Source organism: Sciurus vulgaris (assembly GCF_902686455.1).
Source record: "Sciurus vulgaris genome assembly, chromosome: 14".
NCBI lineage: Eukaryota > Metazoa > Chordata > Mammalia > Rodentia > Sciuridae > Sciurus > Sciurus vulgaris.
In genome coordinates, this window is record NC_136475.1 from 38,194,786 (window position 1) to 38,215,161 (window position 20,376).

The following is a 20,376-nucleotide window of genomic DNA, read 5'->3' on the forward strand; positions in this document are numbered from 1 at the left end:
CTTTTGTCTCTGTGGAGAATAACAAAGGCTGATTCTTCTGAGATCTTTGCCTTTTCTTCCTACTCTCCAAGCTCCTAAGCATCGTCACCATAGGTCAGCTAATGTACAGATGATTCACACAGCGATGTCAGGAACTATAGCCCTACTCAAAGGGTACCTAGACACAAAGTTTTGGGGTAAATCATAAACTACAAGTACCCCCTTGGTTGGATTAATTCATCTTTGTTAATAAAGTTCATAGTTCCTTCTGCTGGTGACAATGTACTCAGTAGTTTGTCTTGAGAAAGAACTGATTAAAACGTTGAGTTTTACAGAAGGAAAGACTTTCATCAACCCCACTCCAAAGTGGAAGAGGCACCAAGTTCTCTTGTACAGTTATAAGCAGATTTATGCATAAATCATTTTCAGTGATCAGCATCTGCATCCTCAAACTGTCCAGTAACTGTCGGTGTGGTATCTACCTCTACGCCATCTTCGTAATCGCTTACTGAATCATCTGTCTGGACCCCAGCCATGTTATATGGGCTGCTCACAGACTGAGAAAGCATTCCTTCCAATTTGTCCAGTGTGGCTTGCCCTTCTGCTGTTAAATGGAATAATCCTTCTTCATAAGTGTAAAATGTAGGGATATCGCCCTGTCCTTGTTCATGTGCTTCCACATCATATTCTTTATTTTTTTTTGTGTGTGAACAAAATCTTTTAATTTAATGGCACATGACAAAAATCATAGAAGTTTTGAAGCAGTTTTCAAAAGGCAGACTAGCTGGTGTTTAGATAAACAGACTTCCATGGTGTTTAAATAGATATGCCTTTCTGGTTATTGATAGTGTGTGAATAAAGTCATCATAAATTGATGGACAAGTTTTTGGTGACCCAAACAGAAGTCTGATATTTAGACCCTTATCAGTAAAAAAAGAAGGTCTCTGGTGGTCCTAATTCCTTTTTTTTTTTTTATTTATTTTTATTGTAAACAAATGGGATATATGTTGTTTCTCTGTACATGGAGTAAAGGCATAACATTTGTGTAATCATACATTTACATAGGTTAATGGTGTTTGATTCATTCTGTTATTTTTTCCTTCCCCCCGACCCCTCCAACCCCTCTTTTCCCTCTATACAGTCCCTCGTTCCTCCATTCTTGCCCCCTCCACCCCCATTGTTTGTCACCATCCACTTATCAGTGAGATCATTCGTCCTTTGGATTTTCGAGATTGACTTATCTCACTTTGCATGATATTCTCCAATTTCATCCATTTGCTTGCAAATGCCATAATTTTATTATTCTTTATGGCTGAGTAATATTCCATTGTATATATATATACCACAGTTTCTTTATCCATTCAACAATTGAAGGACATTTAAGTTAGTTCCACAATCTGGCTATTGTGAATTGAGCAGCCACATTGATGTGGCTGTATCTCTGTAGTATGCTGATTTTAAGTCCTTTGGGTATAGGTCAAGGAGTGGGATAGCTGGGTCAAATGGTGGTTCCATTCCAAGTTTTCTGAGAAATCTCCAAACTGCTTTGCAGAGTGGCTACACTAATTTGCAACCCTACCAGTAATGTGTGAGTGAACCTTTTTCCCCAAATCCTCGCTAACACCTGTTGTTGCTTGTATTCTTGATAATCACCATTCTAATTGGGGTGAGATGAAATCTTAGTGTAGTTTTGATTTGCATTTCTCTTATTACTAAAGATGGTGAACATTTTTTCATATATCTCTTGATTGCTTGTACATCTTCTTCTGTGAAGTGTCTGTTCATTTCCTTAGCCCATTCGTTGACTGGGTTATTTGTATTCTTGGTGTGGAGTTTTTGAGTTCTTTATATATTCTGGAAATTAGTGCTCTATCTGAAGTATGAGTGGCAAAGGTTATCTCCCACTCTGTAGGCTCTCTCTTCACATTACTGATAGTTTCCTTTGCTGAAAGCTTTTTATTTTGAATCCATCCCAGTTATTGATTCTTGCTTTTATTTCTTGTGCTATGGGAGTCCTGTTAAGGAAGTCTGATCCTCGGCCGACATGATGAAGATTTGGTCTGACTTTTTCTTCTATAAGATGAAGGGTTTTAGGTCTGATTCCGAGGTCCTTGATGCATTTTGAGTTGAGTTTTGTGCAGGGTGAGAGATAGGAGTTTAGTTTCATTCTGCTACATATGGATTTCCATTTTCCCAGTGCCATTTGTTGAAGAGGCGATCTTTTCTCCATTGCATATTTTTGGCACCTTTGTTTAGTATGAGAAAATTGTATTTATTTGGGTTTGTGTCCATGTCCTCTACTCTGTACTGTAGGGGAGTGTGTCAGGATAGCTCAGGTGCAGGTAAGAGCCGAAGGAGCCATAACCCAGGCCCTGGGGGGTTGGGTAAATACAGGCTTGTGGCGAGCAACCTGCAAACTCGTTTATTGCAGGAAAAACCATAAATTTTATAGACTTTTAACCCAATCAAAATGTGCCACGGGGGATCAGACCACCAGGACCCTATACAGTTTCCCTTGGTAACAGTAGGTAAATTTGGGGGCAGTTGTTTACATTAGTAGGTGGTCACAGGGGAATGCTCCTCTCTGAAAGTATACGTACTTGAAACATTAAATGCTGCGGGACAAGAACTAGGATTTCTCCCAACACTGAACCTTGCCCTACCTGTCTATTTTGGTACCAATACCATACCATTTTTGTCACTATTGCTTTGTAGTATAGTTGAAGTTCTGGTATTGGGAGCCCCCTGCTTCACTCTTCCTGTTAAGGTTTGCTTTAGCTATTCTGGGTTTCTTATTCTTCCAGATGAATTTCATAATTGCTTGCTCTATTTCTGTAAGGTTTGTCATTGGGATTTTAATTGGAATTGCATTGAATCTATATAGAACTTTTGGTATGATGACCATTTTGACAATATTAATTCTGCCTATCCAAGAACATGGGAGATCTTTCCATCTTCAAAGGTTTTCTTTAATTTCTTTCTTTAGTGGTCTGTAGTTCTCATTGTAGAGGTCTTTCACCTCTTTTGTGAGATTGATTCCCAAGGATTTTATTTTCTTCGAGGCTATTGTGAATGGGGTAGTTTTTCTAACTTCTCTTTCTGAAGATTCATCACATGTATAAAAATGCCTTGGATTTATGAGCATTAATCTTATATCTTGCTACTTTACTGAATTCACTTATGAGTTCTGAAAGTTTTCTGGTGGAATTTCCTGGTTCCTCTAAATATATAATCATGTCATCAGCAAATAGGGATAGTTTGAGTTCTTCTTTTCCTATTTGTATCCCGTTAATTTCCTTGTTCTGTCTAATTGCTCTGGCTAGAGTTTCAAGGACGATGTTGAATAGAAGTGGTGAAAGAGGGCATCCCTGCCTTGTTCCAGTTTTTACAGGGAATGCTTTCAATTTTTCACCATTTAGAATGATATTGGCCATGGGTTTGGCATGGATGGCCTTTACAATGTTAAGGAATGCTTCCACTATTCCTATTTTTTCTAGTGTTTTGAGCATGAAGGGATGCTGTATTTAATCAAATGCGATTTCTGCATCTATTGAAATAATCATGTGATTCTTGACTTTAAGTCTGTTGATATACTGAATTACATTAATTGATTTCCGAATGTTGAACCACCCTTGCATCCCTGGGATAAAATCCACTTGATCGTGGTGCATTAGCTTTTTAATATATGTTTGCATGCGATTTGCTAAAATTTTATTGAGAATTTTTGCGTCAATGTTCATTAAGGATATTGGTCTGAAATTTTCTTTCCTGGATATGTCTCTATCTGGTTTAGGTATCAGGGTGATATTGGTGATTTTGGTTTCATTGAATGAGTTTGGGAGGGTTTCCTCCTCTTCTATTTCAAGGAATACTTTGAGGAGTATTGGAATGAGGTCTTCTTTAAAGGTTTTGTAGAACTCGGCTGAGAACCCATCTGGTCCCAGACTTTTTTTGTTGTTTGGTTTTTGATGACTTCTTCTATTTCATTGCTTAAATTGATCTATTTAAATTGTGTATGTCTTCCTGGTTCACTTTAGGTAATTCATATGTCTTTAGAAACCTGTTGATGTCTTTGAGATTTTCTGTTTTGTTGGAGTATGGATTTTCAAAATAGCTTCTAATTATGTTTTGTATTTCACTCAAGTCTGTAGTGATATTTCCTTGTTCATTCTGAGTTTTAGTAGTTTGAGTTTTCTCTCTCCTTCTCTTTGTTAGTGTGGCTAAGGGTTTATCAATTTTGTTTATTTTTTCAAAGAACCAACTATTTATTTTGCTAATTTTTTCTATTGTTTCTTTTGTTTCAATTTCATTGATTTCAGCTCTGATTTTAACTATTTACTGTCTTCTACTTTTGGTGTTGCTCTGTTCTTCTTTTTCTAGGACTTTGAGCTGTAGTGTTAGGTTGTTTACTTGTTGATTTTTTTTCTTCTTTTATTGAATGTGCTCCATGAAATAAATTTTCTTGTAAGTACTGCTTTCATAGTGTCCCAGAGTTTTTGATATGATGTGTCTTTGTTCTCGTTTACTTCTAAGAATTTTTTTATTTCCCTCTTGATGTCTTTGTTTATCCACTCATCATATAATAGTGTATTATTTAGTCTCCAGGTGTTGGAGTAGTTTCTGTTTTTACTCTGTCATTTATTTCTAATTCAATCCATTATGATCTGAAAGAATACAAAGTAGTATCTCTGTCTTCTTGTATTTGCTAACATTATCTTTATGGCATAAAATATGGTCTATTTTAGAGAAGGATCCATGTGCTCCTTAGAAGAAAGTGTGTTCACTTTTTGTTGGATGGTATATTCTATAAATGTCCATTAAGTCTAAATTATTGATTGTGTTATTGAGATCTATGGTTTCTTTGCTCAATTTTTGTTTTAAGGATCTGTCTAGTGGTGAGAGAAGTGTGTTAAAATCACCTAGTATTATTGCATTGTAGTCTATTTGATGCTTCCCTTAAGCAGTATGTAATGTCTTTCTTTATCCTTGCTGACTAAGTTTGGCTTGAAGTCCACATTATCTGAAATGAGGATGGATACTCTGGCTTTTTTACTGTGTCCATGTGCATGGTATGTTTTTTCCCATACTTTCACCTTTAGTCTGTGGGTATCTCTTTCTATGAGATGAGTCTCTTGTAGGCAGCAAATTGTTGGATCTTTCTCTTTAATCCAATCTGCCAGTCTATGTCTTTTGATTGATGAGTTCAGGCCATTAACATTCAGGGTTATTATTGAGATATGATTTGTATTCCCAGTCATTTGGCTCATTTTTGTTTTTTGACATGACTTGGTTTCTCCTTTATTTGGATATTCCTTTAGGCTTCTTCTTCCCTTTGCTGATTTGCATCATTGTTTTTCATCTCTTTCTCATGGAATATTTTGCTGAGATTGTTCTGTAATGCCAGCTTCCTTTTTGTAAATTCTTTTAGTTTTTATCATGGAATGATTTTATTTTGTCTTCAAATCTGATGGTAAGTTTTGCTGCGTATAAGATTCTTGGTTGGCATCTGTTTTCTTTCAGAGCTTGAAAAATGTTGTTCCTGATCCTTCTAGCTTTTAGGGTCTGGATTGAAAAATCTGCTGATATCTGTATTAGTTTCCCCCTGAATGTAATTTGATTTTTTTCTCTCGCAGACTTTAAAATTCTGTCTTTATTTTGTATATTAGTTATTTTCATAATAATGTGCTTTGGTGTGGGTCTGTTGTAATTTTGTATATTTTGGGTCTTATAAGCCTCTTGTACTTGATTTTCCATTTCATTCTTCAGATTTGGGAAATTTTCTGATATTATTTCATTGAATAGATTGTTCATTCCTTTGGTTTGTTTCTCTAAGCCTTCCTCAATCCCAATAATTCTTAAATTTGGCCTTTTCATGATACCCCATAATTCTTGGAGATTGTGTTCATGATTTCTTACCATCTTCTCTGTTTGGTCAACTTTGTTTTCAAGATTAAATATTTTTTCTTCAATGTCTGAGGTTCTGTCTTCCAGGTGTTGTATCCTATTGATTATGCTTTCTATGGTGTTTTTAATTTGGTTTATTGTTTCCTTCATTTCAGGGATTTCTGTTTGTTTGTTTGTTTGTTTGTTTGTTTTTTTCAGTATCTCTAACTATTGAAATGATCTCTTGCTTCCCATATTTGCTTTTTTAACTGTTGATTGGTGCAATCATTTAATGCCTGCATTTGCTCTTTCATCTCATCCTTCAATGCCTGCATTTGATCTTTCACCTCCTTGTTTGCTTCTCTGATTGTTTTAATAATATACATTCTGAACTCCCTTTCTGACATTTTTTTCTGCCATGCTGTCTTTTGGTTTTATTGATATAGCGTCTAGGTTTCTTTGGGACATTTTCTTCCCTTGTTTTCTCATATTGGTCAGATATCAGTGGGACTCTGATATATTGCAGATTTCCTCCATTGGCTTATAGTGTCCCTGTAGATTTCCAGTACATCACCTCCTACCCTTCTGTAGCCTAAAGTCTTGGAGGGACTTGATAATGCCGTGCTCCTGAAGAAAGTCTCTGCTGGGTCCAGGGGTGGTGGCTGGCTGTATGTGGAAAGCCTCTCACTGGGCGGGCCTGCTCCATGCAGCTGCCTGTGGACTCGGTCTGCCGCTGGATGGAGCCTGGCTGCTGGGGAAAGTCTCTCATTTCCCTGTCCTGGTTGGAGAAGCTGTCTGCACACCAGGCCTGCTGCTGGGTCCATGACTGGGGGCTGGCTGTTTGTGGAAAGCCTCTCACTGGGCGGGCCTCCTCCAAGCAGCTGCCTGTGAACTGGGCCTGCTGTGGTAGGGAGATTGGCTGTTCATGGAAGGAGTAGCCTGGCTGCTTGGGGACGTCTCTCGCCGCCCTGCTACAAGAAACTGCCCACCGTCCAGGCCTGTCGCCTGTGCAGAGCTTTGCCCATTTGGAGAGACTCACCCAGCAGTTCTGAGTTGGTCTGGGTCTCAATATCTCCCCTTCTTGTATCCTGAGTTCTGGAGCTACGGGAGATGCAGTCACCCTCTAGTCTGCCATCTTGGATCCCCCACATCATGTTCTTCTGCATCATAATCATCTGAGTCTTCATCCTCAGGATCAGGTGCAGAGCCTGGCATTCACACGTTGCTGTGAACAGTGCCCCCAATGCTGATTTATCAGGAGGCACAAATCTAAATTCAGTAATCGGTTTGACATCATCATCACTGTCTTCCTCCTCTTCATCAAGAGATTCTTTTGATTCTGCTCCAAACTTGGCATTCACCATAACATACAAATACTCTCGAGGATAGGCATTTAGATCCTGGACACCGCATGTAAACTAATGGTGGGGTATTCTAGTGAGAATCTTAATCCAGAACCATCTAGCCAAGACAGGCCCCTCTCTGTGATGTAAAGAGTGCTGGTACCCAGGTCTTTCCCATTCAGCACAGCCTCTGTATCAGGCTGCTGTTGCCCAAGCCCCTCATTCTGCCCCAGCAGCGGGAAACTCTTTAGGAAGCTCATTGTGCCAGGGAGCATTGAACAAGTTCTCAGGAAGCTGAGCTACAGCAATCCCCGTTCACTGTAACATGCCCCAAAGATTGACTTTCAATCCTCATTTTTGTATAGTCTTTGTATTGACTAATGTTTACTGCATAAAATAAGTTAGGAGATGTTCTCTTACTATTTTTATTTTTTAATGTTGTAAAAGATTTAATTCATCCTTAAAGTCATCTGAGTCTTGTTTTTTCTTTTGGGGATGTTTGTAATCACTGATTCAATTTGTTTAATGGTCATGACTTCTCTAGCTTAACATATTTCTTGAGTTATGTTTGGCAAGTTTTATTTGTGAAGGGATATAATTTAAATGTTTTATCTAATTTTTCAAATTGATCAATGATGAAAAGTTCATAATATATTTTTATTTCTTTAGTTTTGTTTTTAAGTAAGTTATATACATTAAAGGTATACAATATGATGTTGGATGCATACTTATGATAGTACAATAATATATGACAGTCTATTTTCCTCTTTTCATTAAAAAATATATATTGTTCTTTCTTCATTTAAAAAGCTATTACTAGAATTATAATTTTTTATTGTGCTTTCAAAAATTTTTTTGCATAATTATACTCTATATTACAAATTTCTATTTTAGAATTGTCATCCTTATTTACTTACATCTCCTGTTTCTTTTTTTTTCCTCCTAATGTTTTATTGCTAAATTCTTGAACTTGACTGAACAATTTTAAACTTTTCTGTCCTTCAAGCATTAGACACTTAACATTACAAGTAGTCATATAAATAACAATTGCCTGCATCTGCAAAGTTTGCTATATGTTATGCTTAATATAAATGCATCTCTCGATGTATACATGCATGTTAATTTTACCTTTATTTTTGAGATAAAATTACTTAGAAATATCTTCTTACTAATACTCAGAGTTTTATATTCTGTTTGTATGTTATTTCCAATTTAATTTTATAACAAACCGTGAATGTAGCCTGTTAAAGTCTTAAAAACTCACTTAGCTTTATGGTCCAGCATGTGATTAATTTTCATAAATATTTTATGTAGTATGAAAAAAATGGATAGTCTCCAATGAAATAGATTAACATACATATTTAGCCACTAGATCAAAAATATACATTTTGTTCTTCAAATCTTTTATATTCTTGATCTGTTTTTTCCTGTTTGATTTATTGATTTATTTTATTTCATTTTATTTTTTTTAGTTGTTGATGGACGTTTATTTTATTTATTTATATGTGGTGCTGAGAATCAAACCCAATGCCTCACACATTTCAAGCAAGTGTTCTACCACTGAGCCACAACCCCAGCTCTGATCTATTAATCTTTAAGAAAGATTTCTTCAATCTTTTTTCTTTTAATCCTACTGCATTTTAATGTCTCCTGGATATTTTCTACTAATCTGTTTTCCAATTTGCTAATTCTTTCTTCACATCTATCTAAAATGCCTTTAACTCTATTGAACTTTAGTCTTTTTCACTCTTACTAGTTTTACTTGATTTTTTTTTTTCAGCTTGATTTGATTTTATATGCTCTTGTTGCTCATATTTTCAGTTACTCTTTTATTTTTGTGGGGTGGCGGAGGTACCAGGAATTGACTTTGGGGCACTAGACCACTGAGCCATATTCCCAGAACTTTTTTGTATTTTATTTAGAGACAGACTTTTATTCAGTTGCTTAGCACCTTGCTTTTGCTGAGGCTGGCTTTGAACTCCATATTTTCCTGCCTCAGCCTCCGGAGCTGCTGGGATTACAGGGGTACACCACTGGGCCCAGCTTCATTACTCTTATTTTTGAAATTATGTTAAACATACTCAACTACTATGTTTTTTTTTTTTTTTTTTTTTTTTTTTTTTTTTATGGTGCTGGGGATTTGAATCCAGGGCCTTATGCTTGCAAGGCAAGCACTCTACCAACTGAGCTATATCCCCAGCCTGCAACTACTATGCTTTAATAAAAAATTATAATATCTGAAGTCTAGTGTTTTATTTTTCCTATTTAGCTTTTTCAAGCTCTTTCAATTCTGATATTTTATTTTTTCCTATTTAACTTTTTCAATGCATACTTTAGTTTTTTGTTTTTCAAATTTTGATTAAAAGTGCTAAGATTTTTTAAACTTTTATTTCTCTAGGATATGTTATTGCCTAGTTTGAAAGCAGATCCTCTAGAGCTACTTGTTTATTTATTTGTTTACCTACTTGTGTATTTATGGAACATATCTTACTAATCCAGAGACATATTTTATTAAAATGAGCTTTTAAGCTAGGTGCAATGGTACACACCTATAATTCCAGGAATTCAGGAGTCTGAAGTAAAATGATCCCAAGTTCAAAGTTTGCCTCAGCAATTTAGCAACCGTGCCTCAAAAAAAAAAAAAAAAAGTAATAAAAAGTTCTGAAGGTGTCATTCAGTGGTTAAGCATCCCTGGTTTCATCTCTGGTACAAAATAAATAAACAAATCAATAACAATAAAAGTAAACTGAGCTTTTAAAATGACATGGATATTATAAGTGTCTGACCACAAATTTGCCCTTGGGATGGCTTCTTGTTATGATTTCTCAGGAGAGAGGTTTGTCCACACCCAATCCAGCTGAGAAGTTTCTTCCCTGAGCAGACATGAGGCTTCTGGCTCTTTTTTCCCTCTACAGCATCCTACCATCCAGATAGAAACTGAAGTTTCCTGTATTAGACAGTCACAAGGGTGAAGGCTGATTTTGAGATGTTTTAATTCTTAAACCATAGAAGATACATTTTAAAATCTTGGGTTTTTTAATGTTTATTTGCCATTTCCACAATGATTTAATTTGCTAGCATCATACAGTGGTATGTGTGATTGTGTGTGTAGTCATTATAATAATAAATTCCTGAATTTTAGCATATTTCATATATTTCAAATCTTTCTTGCCATTTTCCTTACTGATGTCAAATTGTCCCATATTTGACAAGTGGCCATGTATTTATTGTTTTTTTTTTTTGTTGTTGTTGTTGTTGTTATTGTTGTTTTATATATGTTTTAGAGATATGGGCTCACTGTGTTGCTCAGTTTTGAACTCCTGGGTTCAAGTCATCCTCTCACCTCAGTCTTCTGGGACTACAGGCGGAGTACCATGCCTGGCTTCAGTGGTCATTTGGTTATTTATTTAGGCAGTTTCTGAGTCATTTAACATGATCCTAATAGTCTTTGATATAGTTTCTTGAAGTCACCTCAAGATGTTCTGGGTTTATCTTATATATTTTCTTCTCCATCCAAGAATCATCTTTTTCTCCACGGAACCCATCTTGATGTCCCCAGTGCCCACTGCCATCAAATTGCTCACTGTTTATGGATGTTAATTTAGCTTTAAAATTATGTGAATTACTTAAATGAATATTAAGTCTAAAAACCAAAGCGTGTCCTAAGAACTCTATCTTGCAAATATTTTCTCTGTATCTATTCTATACACTCTCTTTCCTTTGGTAATATCCATTTTATTTTATGCATGTACTTTTTTGGATTAATGTATTTAAATATAGAAAGACTTATTATTTTAAACAAACTATAGCCATCCATCTGCATATTGTCCATTATTTTTTTTTTTCTTTTTATAAACAGGGACTGATCCCAGGGGCACTTTACCACTAAGATACATATCTAGCCCTTTTATTTTTTATTTTGAGACAGAGTTTTGCTAAGTTCCTTAGAGTCTCACTAAATTCCCAAAACTGGCTTTGAACTTGGTATTTTCTTGCCTCAGCCTCCAGAACAGCTGGGATTACAGACATTTGCCACCACACTCAGCAAATACTCATAAATATATTTTCAATATATTTCATTCCATTATGCAAAGATATTATTTCTTATTTTTTTCAATCAGCTACAACTTTAGGGTAAGTTTGTGTGATACCACTGATTAACACTTCGGATAGATATTTCTGTAATGAAAAATATTTCTCAGTGATGTGATACTGAATTTTAATAAAATATAACAACATTTTACTTAATACATATACATTAGCTATAAAAATGCAAGAAACGGAAGTTTTAATATAGTAGTAATTAGTTCATTAGTCTTACATGTGAACAAACTAAAACACAAGTACCTTGAATAAGGTAACGTAGTTATTTGCCAACCTAATCATAAACCAATTTTGTGAGACTTCAAGATAAATTTAGGTTATTCTTTAAAACAGTAAATAAAAATTTTTAAATAATGAAAAAAAAACTAAGCTGATATTCTACCAATCACATGAAGACAGCCTGCTGGAAGGTATCTTTGGGGATTCAGCTTCATCTGAAAGCAGATGCTTATATTTGTTCCTATGAGGATTTATGAGACTAAAACTCACCATGTTGAACTTTGTGTGGACCAGTTTATTTTGTTCAGGAATCTGTAAACTATCAAAATTATATACCAACAGGCACATATGGAATCAAAGTGAAAGAGCATCTAGGGAACAGGGAAAAGCTCAGAGCATTCCTCTGCCAAAACATTTTAGCATTCCTACCTACCCTCAGATGATAGAGAAGAATTAAAAAATATATATATATATTTGGTGTTCTAACCTCTATCTTGCATTAAATCTTCCTTATTATTTTGTTGCCTTTCATGTCCATTTTTTAAAATGAAAATTCATTAACCCTCATAATAAAATGCCCTGCATGGTTCTATCTCTGATGGGAATTATTTTAGTTAAATACAAATAGACAACTGGAAAAAAAATGTGATGTTAACTCATTTTCTATACATTTTCCATCAACTGTAAAACCAAAATATTTGAAATAGACCTTTTCTCTTCCACTTAACTGTAAAAAATTCATGAACTTGCAATCCTACTAACTGTGAGGTTGATTTGCACTTTGCTGGTACTGCAGAAAAATTGGAAATGAACAATGGTGATACCTTTCACCAGTAGTCCACCCCATGTATATTTATGGACACACACACACACCCTTTCAATATGCTTAAATCAAACCAATGAACATATCCAACACCTCACATATTTTTTGTGATGAGAACATTTATGATTTAGTATACTAGCAATTTTCAGTGTACAATTCATTATTAATTTGGGGGAACTTCTCTATATTGTATTATATAATGGTTTTTTAAATTACATTTCCACCAATAGTATTAAAGGATTTCTTTTTCTCCATATTCTTAAAAATATTGTTATCTTTCATTTTGATTATAGACATTTTAAGAGTTGTGACAGTTGACAAAATATAGCATTCATCCATGTTCAAAACACTAGAAAAACTGTGGGTATAATGGAAACATACCTCAACATTGTAAAGCTATATATATTAAACCCAAGGGCAACATCATTCTAAATGGAGAAAAATTGAAAACATTCCTTCTAAAAGCTGGAGCAAGACCAAGATGCCCTTTTTCACTATTTCTATTCCATGTAATCCTTGAAGATCTTGCTAGAGCAATTAGACAAAAGAAAGAAATTAAAGAGATATGAATAGGAAAAGAACTCAAACTATTACTATTTGCTGATTCTATATTAGAAGATCCAAAAAATTCCACCAGAAAAATTCTACAACTCATGAATGAATTCAGCAAAGTAGCATGATATTAACACACATAAATCAATTGTGTTCTTATATATCAGTAATGAATTTACTTAAAGAGAAATTAAGAAAACTACCCCATTTACAATTGTCTCAAAAAAATTACTTGGGAATCAATCTAACAAAAGAGGTGAAAGACCTCTACAATGTAAACTACAGAATACTAAAGAAACTTAGAAGATGGAAAGTTCTCTCATGTTCTTGGATAGACAGAATTAATATTGTCAAAATCACCATACTACCAAAAGTGCTAAACAGATTCAATGCAATTCCTATTAAAATTCCAATAGAATTTTATTTCTTAATAGAAATAGAAAAGGCAGTCATGAAATTCATTTGGAAAATTAAGAAACTCAGAATAGCTAAAGCAGTCCTCAGTGAGAAAAGTGAAGCAGGGGGCATCACCCTACCAGACCTTAAATTATACTACAGAGATGTAGTAACAAAAATGGCATAGCATTGGCACCAATACAGACATGTAGAACAATGGTACAGAACAGAAGACATGGAGACAAACCCACATAAATATAGTAGTAGACAAAGGTGCCAATAACATACATTGGAGAAAAGATAGCCTCTTCAACAAATGGTGCTGAGAAAACTGGAAATTCATATGTAGTGAAATGAAACTAAACCCCTATCTCTCACCCTGAACAAAACTCAACTCAAAGTGCATCAAAAACCCAGGCATTAGAACAAAGACCCTGAACCTACTAGAAGAAAGTGTAGGCCTAACTCTCTATCATGTTGGCTTAGGAATAAACTTCCTGAATAAAACTCCTAAAGTGCAAGAAGTAAAATCAAGGACCAATAAATGGAATGGTATCAGACTAGAAATCTTCACAGCAAAGGAAACAAATCGAGAATGTGGAGAGCCTACAGAATGGGAGAAAATCTTTGCCACCTGCACTGTAGATAGAACTTTAATCTCTAAGATATATAAAGAACTCAAAAAGTGTGACACCAAACAAAACAAAACTAAAAAAAAAAAATAAAATAAAAATAAAAACCCAATCAATAAATGGGCTAATGAACTGAACATATGCTTCACAAAAGAAGAAATAGGATTGGTAAACAAATTTATGAAAAAATGTTCAGCATCTCTAGCAATTAGAGAAATGCAAATTAAAACTACCTTAAGCTTTCATCTCACTCTAGTCAGAATGGCAATTATCAAGAATAAAAGTAACAAGAAATGTTGGCAAGGACGTAAATAATCTCTCCCAATTTATTAAAATTTTAACCAGTTATGAAGTTTTTAAAACTGATTTCTTGCTCTACTCTTATATCATGTATCATGAAGACTCACTGAGGGTCTTTACCAATGAAAACATAAGTTAAATTAGACTAAATGCCATTTTTCTAAGGATAACCACTACAAGGCTGTCATTATAGAAACTTAGGACCAATGACATACTAATCTTGTGTGCCTTTAGATATTTAGACTTTTTAATAATAAGGTATATGAAATCCATTCATTTCACAGGTGCTAAAAATAATTAGATTGATTCACGTGGAAGAAAACTTGAAGGAACTTCACCAATATCTGAGTAAGCATATACTACACTGACTGAAAACTTGTATGATAAACATTGAACATTTCTTTTTATACTTTTGATTTCACTTTACAATATAGATAAATTTATTTTCTCATTTGAATTTGATCAAATGAGGAAGTTTATGTACCCGTGATAATGTGACCTTGGAATTATTTCCACCACTTAATGTGGTCATATAAATTTATATAATATAGATAAGCAAAAATGAGTAAAGATGGGAAGACGGTATAATATAAAGTGGGGCTTTAGAGATAATTTAAGTAGCATACCAATCTGAGCCATTTTAATAATCTTCTAGCATTTGTAGTCACAAAGCCAAATTACCAACCCATAATGCCAGAAAGATATACAAAGGAGCAGTGGTTGAAATTGGGAATATTAACTCATCAAGCTAAAAACTGCTTTCTACAATTGATTATTTCCTCCTTCACAGGGGGTAAATTGATCCTTCTGTAAATTATAAAATGTTGGAGGGCATTTGGGAAGTATTTACCCCTTTTCCCCATTTCCCTAGAAGAGAGAGATTTTTGTTCTGCCCTACTCAGAATAAAAGAGTGGGTAGGCATAACTCAGACCTTCTGAATTCTCTCAAATGAACTAATTTTCAAATCTCAGGCTTTTTGTCTGCTTATCTTCATAGTAAATTGTCTGAGTCAAAATAATATTTTCTTTGTATTTGCCTAAATATATTTTTTGAATCAGAAATAAACATCCTGATCTAATATTTCCAGGCATTTTTTCAAGCATATATCTGTTCATTTTTGTTAAAACTTTTCTGCATTCATAGAAAGTTTCCATATTTGCTGTCAGCTTTTATTCATCTACTTTTTACCAACAGACAATGCTGACAGCAAAAACAATAGTGAGTAGGAAAGACAGAGGAGGTCTCTTTGCTGACCCTCTTCAACTGAAACTCCTTACACTGCCTATTCTATTTCTGGTAAGTTAATGCTCTAAAATGCTGAAAAAAAATTTAAAAAATCTAAAATTTAGAAAAATCATATGTATTGTTTGCTAGAAATCACTAATCAAAAATTCCAGGGGCTGGTGTGGAGTTCAGCATGTCCATGTACGTAGCATGCATGAGAACTCCACAGATACATCCACAGGAAAGAATATTATAAATCCTCAATTCCTCCTTAAAACTTTTGGTTACAATCAGAGGCAGTGGTGGCCATTTTAAAACCAAATTTCTATCTTTTTTTATGGTTGTTTTCCAAATGTTCATTTCCTTGTCAGCTGATAAGAAAATGTGTTCTGTTCTCTCTTCCTCATTTCTAATAGGAAGCATCTCTTTCACATAGGTAAAAACACACTCTTAAGTCTTCTTACTGTCCTACTCAGATCTCAGACTATTATAGTCAAACTCAGCTAGATTATGCAATTTCGATTAAAACAATTTTCAGCAGCATCCCTGCACTCTACCCAGTAGATGCCAGTATCATTGTCCCAGTTGTGACAACAACAAATTAATATCTCTAGACATTGCCAAATATCCCAAGGGAAGGCAGAGCAAAATCACACCTGATTGAGAACCAATGACCCAGTAGGTTTTGTGTGCTTCCTATCCTACTAAGCAATTCATACTTTTAATAAAAAACACTCTATCATTTTGACCTCATCTGTAAACAAAAAACACTCCCCAACATTCTACCACAGCAATAATGCATTAAATTGAAATGTAACTTGCAAACCTTAGAGCATATGGGGAGGAGGTAAAATTGTAATTGAGTGTTTGCATATGGATGAAAAAATTAATTAAAACTGTAGCAGTGTGTCATTAAAATCTCTCTGACATGTTAAATTGTTGAGGCTCTTCCTAAGGAAGGTGATGGTAAGATGTCTTTTCTGACCCTTTGGTAGATGATGCCATGCATGAAGACTTGCTCTGCTCCTCTCCCTGTTTCAGGTTGTTTTCTTGCAACTCATTAAATACTCTGCCTCCTTCAACATTATTTAGAGTATTTTATTTATTTTTAAAATCAACTTGCCCTCTTTTTCTCTGAATCTCTCATGCTTGGCACAATGTTAAGTTGTGGCTACCCTCCTAATTTCTCCATCAATTTCATAAAGATTTATCACATCTACAAGTTGTGAAGCTAAAATTGCAGAGTTGGGTGAGAGGTGAACAAAATTAGCTGCATATGAAAATATTAGACATTCAGCCAACTTAGAAAATCTGCAGCAATCTTAGCAAACCAAAAAATTCATGCAAGGAAGCTCCAAGTGCATCTGCCATCACACAGACACATTATACTGATGTGTATAGGAAAACAGAAGCCAAAAACAGAAACGAGGTTCTCATTTCCCCTCATCAAGACTTAATAACTTAAGAATTATTGGTCCTGAGTTCATATTGATATTACTCTTCAAAGGTTATTGATCAGAAGGTAGGCAGGCTAGGAATAGTCACCTGTGATAAGAAACAGTCTCTTTATAAAGAACATAAATCCAAATATTAATGAAAATTGACAATTTATCAGACAATATTAAGACTGAAATGTATTCAATTTTTATTCTTTTAAAAACTTTTCCAAATTAATTCTTATACTCCTCAAACACAGATATTAAAAATGAGTTAAGGGAATATTAAGTAGATTGCACAGCAGTTAGGAAGTGTGAGGATAGGATTCAAATTCAGACAATTTAACACCTGAATCATTCTGGAATAGTGTTGTGTTGAAGTACATCCTGATCCTCTAAGACATTACTGCAGAATTCTAGAGATATTTTTCAACACATTTATTGTATATTCAATTCAAATCAGAACTTGCTAAGTCCAAATTTAATATTCTTACTTTGAGTTAGTAACTGTCTGTCAGGAAGTGAACAAGAGGCAAGGGCAGGGCCAAGTTCACCGGGAGTTCCAAAGTAATTTTTCTTGAGTTGCTTTGTTTTATTGCATTTGATTTACATATTACAGAAGATGGATGTGTGCTTTAGGATGAAGGAAATTTTAAAAATATATCCTTGACTTATTTTGCACTTTGCAAAATACTCATATGTGTATTATCTTAGCAAGTTTCAAAGCACACTCATGACACTTGTTTTAAAGAAAAAAAAAACTAATTGTGGTTCAGATCTATAGAACTATGATTTTAAGAAGATTGTAACTTTCTGAAATTCTACCACAAACTGTAATAATTATGGAAATTTTATAATTTGGTGCTCAATTAATATCTCTTTAATTTCCTAAATCTGCCTGCCTTTCTATATACAAATATATGAATAAGCATCCATATGTTCACATTTCCCTAGACACACATACACACATCCTTTCCACACACATACACAAAGACACACACGTGCTTATATCTCACACACACAAATCCTACAGGATGCCTCTCCATTCTTTTAGCTCCCATGCATACATGTAATCCACAATGCTTATTCAACAACGGAAGTGCATTTGGTTGCCTTTGGGACCCTGTGTCTTTCTTATTTATTTCCACAAAGCCTAGGTCAGGGACTCATTGGAAGTAGATGTCTGGTAATAGTTTTATGGAACAGTCCAAAGTAAATTTTTGAAATAGGCAAAATAATCTGGAAGTATGTATATATTAAGAACATGTCTTAAGTTTTCCTAGCATCAATATATTTGTCCATTTTTCCCCTCAAGAGACTTCCTTGGGGGAGAAAAGAAAGATAAAAGTGAACCCCATGGTCCATTGAAATGGCATAGCTGCTACCGCCATCACCAACATCACCAATGACAAAGTGCAGAGGACACAATGTCCTTTAAAATGTGAAACTGTAGTTTCTCATGTGCAAGTTCCATTTTATGAAGGGCTGCTTGATTAAAGTAAAGGGGACTGTATTAGGAGACCAGGAGCAGAGTGGGAAGTCAACTAAAACCTGTAGGCCTGTTTTAGTAAGCTTTGACAATGCTGTGACCAAGAGACCTGAAAAGAACAATTTTAAAGGAGGAAAAGTTTATTTGGGGGCTAATGGTTTCAGATTTTAGAGATCCAACTCCATTCCTCGGGGCCTAAAATGAAGTAGAACATCATGGTGGAGGAATGTAGCTCTGGACATCAACAGGAAGCAGAGTTCACTCACTGCTTACAAAATATATAGCCCCAAAACACATCCCCAATGATTTTCCTCCTCCAGTCCACACCCCAACTGCCTTCAGTACCACTGTTAACCCCTATCAGGGAATTAATTCAATGATTGGATTAAGGCTCTCCTAATCCAATACTTTCACCTCTAAACCTTCTTCCATTGACTCACAAATGAGCTTCTGGGTGACACAAATATCCAATCCATAACACAGCAGGACTTCATGAATGTCCATATTATTTCAAAACACAAAAGCTCTCCTCCATTATTGGCAACCCTCTAATTGCAAAAGTTTTCATCTTGTTACTGGTGTTGTTATTAGTATTGAGTTTGATGCTTATTATAAAAATATCACTTTTTTATAGCAATAGTGGTTGACTAATTCAAAGAGGACTTAGGAAGGGTAACTGGAGGCAAGTACAGAAATTTTTCAAGTTGAATTTTTCTTTTTGATGTGGAGTAAAACTTCATCTTTCTTGGTTAGTTTGTATTCCTCAACAGGAATATGCATATCATATTCTATAACCAGATGGCTTATGTAAAATGTTATTAGGCTGCTACCTAGCCACTTCCTCTCCTTTGCCCCTAGGATCCTGGGCACAGATTGGTTGCTGCTGGGCAGCCTAAAGCTCCAAGTAAGTGAGACTATTCCCCTCTCATATTCTTTGTCCTGTTCACAGCTGGAGGGTGGCATGATGCCAGTTACATTGGGTTTCCAATATCTATAGGACTTTCCTACTATGCTGTGTACACCAGAAATATTCTTGCTGCTCATGATTTTATGTGCAAAAGTAGTCAAAGTCAGGAAAATCTAAAATAGTGCCTTAGTTGCTAATCAGAGAATTATGGCTATTTAATAATTTTAGAAAAATCTTACAAGTGTTTTTGAATGAGACCTTGTATCATGTTTCTCAAAATTGTAATGCTTTTACAGAAAAATAGTTTAAAAGTAAAACAATTAAATTTGATAAGTTAAATATAATAAAGTGAAATTGTTCAGGCTTATAGAATAGACTGAGTTGGATGTCTAAGATTTAGGACTAAGAAGATTAGAGACTGACTAGGTCCTGGAAAATAACTAGAATCTTGGAAACAAAGACAGCAACTCATGCTGCAGCAGTAATAATATCAAAGACTTCTGCTAGAAGTGTAAGACAAAGCTTTGAGGGAATCAAATCTAGTGCTGAAGAATAACTGAACAAGAGCTCTGTCCTAGAAGGATTTCTGCAGGAAATAAAAGGAAATATTAATACCTATCTTTCAGTATCTGTCTCACAATAGAAACTCAACTGTTTGGTCTGTCATAGGAGTTTCATGTCATCTATTACTTCCTTCCATTTCTTGGGGAACAAAATGAGACATGAAGCAATTCTAAGTGTACCTAATAAGTTCAAGAGGATCTGGACTATCAAAAGAGCAGTAATTAAACCAAGTACCCCTGATTTTCTCCTCTCTTCTATGGCTATCATCTTCAAAGCTCCCACTTAGGTAATGGTGACACCTAAGGGCAGCAATGGCAAGTTCAGGCTGACAGCCACCCTTCCTTTCATTCATTAATTGTATCTCCAATTTGTCATCAAATTTTACTATTCTCTGAACACAAGTGTGACTTCAGCATTTTCTACCACATACTTGGTGTCAACTCTTAAATTTGGATATGAGGTGTCCCCCAGAACTTCATGTATGAGATGATGCAAGAATGTTCAGAGGTGGAATGATTAGATTA

General features: G+C 34.9%; 1 pseudogene across 1 annotated transcript; it reads right to left on the minus strand.

Annotated features, from left to right (window-relative positions):
- Nucleotides 1-404: 404 nt before the first annotated feature.
- On the minus strand, nucleotides 405-7,465 carry LOC306643774 (methylosome subunit pICln-like; annotated as a pseudogene). The gene is made up of 2 exons: nucleotides 7,012-7,465; nucleotides 405-665 (listed from the first exon to the last, which is right to left on the minus strand). The product of its transcript is annotated as a methylosome subunit pICln-like (transcript).
- Nucleotides 7,466-20,376: the final 12,911 nt, after the last annotated feature.